The sequence below is a fragment of the Lagenorhynchus albirostris genome, chromosome 7 (genome assembly GCF_949774975.1).
Source record: "Lagenorhynchus albirostris chromosome 7, mLagAlb1.1, whole genome shotgun sequence".
NCBI classification, from domain to species: domain Eukaryota; kingdom Metazoa; phylum Chordata; class Mammalia; order Artiodactyla; family Delphinidae; genus Lagenorhynchus; species Lagenorhynchus albirostris.
In genome coordinates, this window is record NC_083101.1 from 30,486,435 (window position 1) to 30,493,562 (window position 7,128).

Genomic DNA, 7,128 nt, shown 5'->3' on the forward strand with positions numbered 1-7,128 from the left:
TACACCTTCAACTTGCACAATGTTACATGTCAATTATATCTCAAAAAGCTGGAAAAATAAATAAATGTTTTAAAATTTGACTAGCCAATGGGCTGTCTATTCAGCATAGATTGTATCTATAGCAATGCTGCTTAGAAAACACAGCATCTGTTAAAACCCTTTTTACCTCAATTTCCTCATTTGCAAAATGAGGGCAATGACACTTTTACCTACTCCAAAAATATGGCGTGATTATAATGAATAAGTGAGACTACATCAAACTAAAACACTTTGCACAGCAAAAGAAACAACCAAAAAAATGAAAAGGCATACCTACAGAATGAGAGAAAATATATTTTCTCAGGATGTGAAATCACCTAAACCATATACTGTGGTTCAGGTATTATTATACCTAATATATTATTACTGTCATTATCAAATTAAACATATAACAATAGAATTTCACCATATTGCTATAATATATTAAAGGAGAAGGATAATACTTGTGATCTCAATCTCTACTTTCATCATGATCTCACTTCTTATTGCTATATCATTTATCATATTATCTGTGTATATCTCTATCTCCTCCACTAGACCATTAACTCAGCAAACAATTTTTGAGCCAGGCACTATGCTAGGAATTGGATATGCAACACTAGACAGCTTAGAATGGTCTCTAAACTCAAGAAGTTTATTGTTTAACCAGAAAGACAGTCAACTAAAAAGCTATGCCTCTAAACAGTATTAAGCATATAACAGCTTGTATGTCCTCCTTAATATACAGCACCTAAGTAGGTATTCATGGCGGGCAGTGACCATATGTCTTTAGGTTCTGGGACCCAATTCCACTTTGCGGGTGGTAGTTCTACATACCAAAAAGCCAGTTTCTGAACACCAATTGGTTTTCCAATAATTCAATTCAATTCTGACATTATCTACTGGAAGAAAGCATCAAATTCCACAGTTAAGGGTTCAGTTCCACAAGACTCCCCCCCACCCACCCATCCCCCTACCCCCGCTTCTGACTTCAGAGGCCAGTTACAAGCCCAGATCACTGGTTTATTATAAAAGGATATAATTCAGGAACAGCTAGATGGAAGAGAAGCATAGGGCAAGGTATGGGGAAAGGGCACCATTCTCCCCAAGATCTCTATGTGTCCACCAATCTGGAAGAACTCTGAACCCATTCCTTTTGGGTTTTGATGGAGGCTTCATTACATAGACATGACTGACTAAATCATTGGCCATTGACAGTTGATTCAATCTACAGTCCTCTCCTCTCTATAGAGATCAGGAGTGTGGGAACAGACATTTTAACCCTCCAATCACATAACTGGTTCTCCTGGCAACCAGTCCCCATCCCTCCATAGGTTCCAAAAGTTGCCTCCTAGCATAACAAAACACACCATTTTGCTCTCTCCACTTAGGAAATTCCAAGGGTTTTAGGAGCTTTGTGACAGAAAAGGGGATGAAGATTAAATATATATTTCTTATAAATCACAATGTGCAACTGTTACTCTCATAACTCTCAGTAGATAATGCAAGTGCCTATCACCTACCAGAGGGTGAGTACACGTTTAATAAGTTCAACTTTATGGGACCCAGTCTGGAAATAAGAGGAGGAATTCTCAGGAAGAAAGCCTTTGCCAACTTAGAGAGGCCAGTACCAAAGAGTCAGTTGCTAAAATAAATATATATGTGTATATATATACACACACATATATATACGTACATATAGTCTATAAATGGAAGTAATAGGCATTTAGGAAGCATTCAATAAATGTTAGCTGCTATTATTATTGTTATTACTATTACTACTACTGTCTCTGAACTGCAAATATTCCATTACAGTGATGAGCCAAGCCAAGCATTTAGACACTTTACACATCATATTAAAAAGCTGCATGTAAATTATGTACAAAGAGCAAATTATTTGACTCACATTGCAATTGAATCAGGGCTACAATGAGGTGTCTCCTAGTGGGGGCTAAAAATCATTTTTGTTCCTCTCATTGTCTTTGAAAAATGACCCTGTAAATGTATGATAGAAACAATAAGGACAAAGACGGAATGATCAAAAGAGTTATATTTTGTGAGAACAATGATTGTTCACTGTGCTTAAATTTCTAGGAATGTGATACATTGCGTAACTGTGCTTCACTCTCATGGCATTTCATTAAGTTTGGAAGATGGTTGGTTATGCTGAGTGCTTCTTTTCATTGTCCTTAGAGCACAAATAGTAAGTTGATTTGAAAACTGCAGATGCTTTCTTTTTAATCAAGCCTTTGCCAGAGTGGAGCTTAAGTTCAAGAGCTGTTATTACTTTAAAAATCTGTTTTAACAACACAAATCACTACGGTTTCTAAGCACTCTATTGCCTCCAAATCATGTTAACATGTGTACTCAGAGACTTGGGTGTTGGGCCAAATCTTACAAATCAAAATGAGGAAAAAAAAAAAAGTTCAGTGACTGTAGACAGAAAATCAAGTATGGTGAATGCCCTGGTTTAAACACTTTTAGTTATTTTAAAGATCATATAGACAAGTAACATGAAGACATTTTCTACATATTTGTTCTTAAATTACTGATTTTGAGAAGTACAAAGAATGTCTTCATTGGATATGTGTATGTATGTTGATTTAAGAAATAAACTTTTATAAGAATAAGATCTTCACAATTAGGTAGAATACCATATAAATAAATGCTTGCCTCTACTGAATTTGTTTGTGAGCTTTTAGGGTATCAGTTTAATCACTTAAATGATTATTCTAGGATCAATTACCCAAATTAAAGACAGACTATTGCATTTCTTTTGCCAAAAATTCAAAATAAACTATGCTATATTTCATGACTCCATATGATGTTTAACTAATACCAAGAATTCAATAACTCTAAATCCTAAGATTGCCAGTTTCCTGTGGTATCATCTACAGTTTCTATTTTACCTGCTTCCTTAATCTTCTCAATGTCAAGCCGGAGGAGCAGTCACCCTACCTCTGTCTGAACACCTCCAATGGCAAGGAAATTACTATTGCTAAAGATAACTGAAACCCTCTCCTAAACTAGGCGCAGAACCTTAGAATATACCTCCAAACAAGACCAAGAGATTACAACTAGGTTCTCCTTAGGCTCTGCCTTTCCCTCTTGAATTTCACCCTTGGATTCCTGCAGCCACCATTACACCAGTCTTTGGAGATTGTACTATTCTCTTACTAAGGCCCTGGCTCAGGAACAGATGATAACTCTTCTCTTCTATTTCTTTAGGATCGTTAAGCAGGCTGAGAGATTTCAAAATACTCCTGAGTGTAAAGAGAAAGCATAGAGTCTACAAAGGCTGCAGTCTGGCTCCTATTATAGCCAGTGCTCTTCCTTCTCCTTTTACACCAAGCAAGCCTAACAACATGTTGCCATCACCTTGTCCTTTTGCTTCCATTATACTAGATCCCCAGGAGTACCTGGGCAGATTGTTGGTTGCCTATAGAAACAAAAAGCAGGATTATGGGCCTAAGATGCCTTCAGCACAACAACCCTGCTATCACCAAAAACAAACACTGTCCATCATATTGACAAAAGACAGGCAGCAGGTAGGGGGCGGTGCGGGAGAAAGAGGAGACCACAAGAGAGCTTAATGGAGCATGAATGAAGGAGTCTAAGCAATGTCTGTAAGTAGTGTGCCATGACCACACTGAGTCTGAGAAAAACGTGCATCATTTAGCAGAACAAGGTCACTTTAGCAACTATATCCCATGTCCTTATTTTTAATCACCACACATGTTTCTTGTGGTTCCCTCATCCAGTCTCTGGCATCACTCTCACTGTACTCATAGATTTTTCCCAGGACACTTCTGGCCTGTGGCCTGGGAAGCACAACTCACATTATCCCTACTTTGCCTCTTGGACAGGGGACCAAAGTACAATGGTTGCTTCTTACATATTGACCTCCCATGTCTCCCAGTTTCAAGGAGCTGAAGTCCTTCATAGTAGCCTTTGGAGGTCCACAATATTCAGAAGCCTGCCTAGTCCATTTTAGGATCATGGTTTTGCCAGAGGTTGGAAGCACAAGATTATGGGCAATCAGAGAGACTATCAGTGGGTTCATTAGAAAAAGTATTGAGAGCTATCAAAGATATCACTGGGGGAAGGGGCAGATCAAGATGGTGGAACAGAAGGATGTGGAGCTCACCTCCTCCCACAAATACATCAAAAATACATCTACACGTAGAACAATTCTCACAGAATACCTGCTGAATGCTGGCAGATCTCATAAAGCTAAAATTACAAGAAAGATCACCATGCAACCAGGTAGGATGAAAGAAAAAAAAAGAAATCTGGACAGTATCTGTAACCCTGGGAGGGAGCTATGAAAGAGGAGAAGTTTCCTCACACTGGGAAGCTGCTGCACTGGCAGGGAGATCAGCCAGGATAGAAAGGGAGCATCAATGGCTCAGAGGAAAGTGCAGCAGCTGGTTTGCACCAGGCAGAACAGAGAGAGAATAGCACAGAGGGTCCTAGCCACTTCCTTGCACTCTCCAGCCCAAGACGTACATCTGCTGGTGTGCTTCAGGGCTGGGTGCTGAAACATGGGCTTCAGAGGACAGACCAGGGAGAGGACTGGGATTGGCTGCATGGAGACAGCCTGAAGGGGCTGGAGTGTGCTCTGGGCCACAACCAGGGTCATGCGCAGGAAGGAGCCTGGGTATGCCACTGAAGTCCCACTGTTAACCTGTGCGCTTGAAGGGAGGGGCAGAGTCTGCCATAGCAGCCTCATTCTAGGTGCACTCCCAGTGAGTATAGCTCTGCCTCTACAAGTTCTGGTAGCACGCAAGCACTGGCAGGTTGCCCGCACGCAGAGGTGGGGCTAAAACCTGACCGGATCTTCAGGGACCAAGCAACTTTGGGAGCACGGCTAAAATCTGAGTGTCCCAGCAACTGTGAGATCCACGGATTTACTCGCCACAGCTGGTTGGTAAACTCAGTGACTGAGGTACATCTGAATGGAACACTGGTGCTCCTGTGGCTGGGGTGGGCATTTGATAAAATTCAACATCCATTCATGATAAAAACTCTTACAAAAGTGGGTACAGAGGGAACTTATCTCAACCTAAAAGCTATTTATGACAAACCCACAGCCAACATAATACTCAATGGTGAAAAGCTGAAAGCCTTCCCGCTAAAATCCAGAACAAGACAAGGATGCCCACTCTCACTACTTCTATTCAACATAGTATTGGAAGTCCTAGCCATAGCAATCAGACAAGAAATAAAAGGTATCTAAATTGGAAGGGAAGAGGTAAAACTGTCATTATATGCAGGTGACATGAAACTCTATATAGAAAACCCTAAACACTCCACAAAAAAACTACTACAACTGATAAACAAATTCAGCAAGGTACCAGGATACAAGATTAACATACGGAAATCTGTTGCATTTCTTTACACTAACAATGAAATATCAGAAAGGGAAAGTAAAAAAAAAAAAAAAAAAAAATCCCTTTTAAAGTCACATCCAAATAAAATAAAATAAAATAAAATACTTAGGAAGAAACCTAACCAAGGAGGAGAAAGACTTACATGCTCAGAACTGTAAAACACTGATAAAGGAAATTGAAGGTGATTCAAAGAAATGGCAAGATATCCCATGCACTTGGATTGGAAGAATTGATATTATTAAAATGGCCATACTACGCAAAGCAATCTACAGATTTAATGGAATCCTTATCAAATTATCCATGACATTTTTCACAGAACTAGAAAAAAAATCCTAAAATGTATATGGAAACATAAAAGACCCAGAATTCCCAAAGCAATCCTGAGGAAAAAGAACAAAACTGGAGGCATAACCCTCCCAGACTTCACACAATACTACAAAGCTACAGTAATCAGAACAGTGAGGTACTGGCACAAAAACAGACATATGGATCAATGGAACAGAACAGAGAGCCCAGAAATAAACCCACACACCTATGGTCAATTAATCTTCAACAAAAGAGGCAAGAATATACAATTGAGAAAAGACAGTCTCCTCAGCAAGCAGTGATGAGAAAACTGGACAGCTGCATGTAAATTAATGAAGTTAGAACAACATCATCACATCATACACAAAAATAAACTCAAAATGGCTTAAAAACTTAAATACAACATATGACACCATAAAACTCCTAGAAGAGAACATAGGCAAAACATTCTCTGACATAAATTATACCAATGTTTTCTTAGGTCAGTCTCCCAAGGCAATAGAAATTAAAGCAAAAATAAACAAATAGGACCTAATCAAACTTATAAGCATTTGCACAGGAAAGGAAACCATAAACAAAACAAAAAGACAATCTAAGACTAGGAGAAAACATTTGCAAACAATGTGATCAACAAGAGCTTAATTTTCAAACAGCTCATACAACTCAATAACAAAAAAACAACCCAATCAAAAAATGGTGGAAGACCTCAACAGACATTTTTCCAAAGAAGACATACAGATGTCCAATAAGCACATGAAAAAATGCTCAACATCGCTAATTATTAGATAAATGCAAATCAAAACTACAATGAGGTACCACCTTATACCAGTCAGAATGGCCATCATTAACAAATGCTGGAGAGGGTGTGGAGAAAAGGGAACCCTCCTACACTGCTGGTGTGAATGTAAATTGGTATAGCCCCTATGGAAAACAGTATGGAGGTTCATTAAAAAACTAAAGATAGAGTTACCATATGATCCTGCAATCCCACTCCTGGGCATATATCCATAGAAAACTATAATTCAAAATGATACATGCACCCCAATGTTCATAGCAGCACTATTTACAATAGCCAAGTCATGGAAACAACCTAAATGTCCAATGACAGATGAATGGATAAAGAAGATGTGGTATATACACACAATGGAATACTACTCAGCCATAAAAAAGAATGAAATAATGCCATTTGCAGCAACATGGATGGACCTAGAGATTATCACACTAAGTGAAGTCAGACAGAGAAAGACAAATATCATATGATATCACTTATATGCAGAATCTAAAATATGACATACATGAACTTATTTATGAAACAGAAACAGACTCACAGACATAGAAAACTAATTTATGGTTACGAAAGGGGAGAGGTGTTGGGGGAGGGATAACTTAGGAGTTTGGGATTAGATACAAA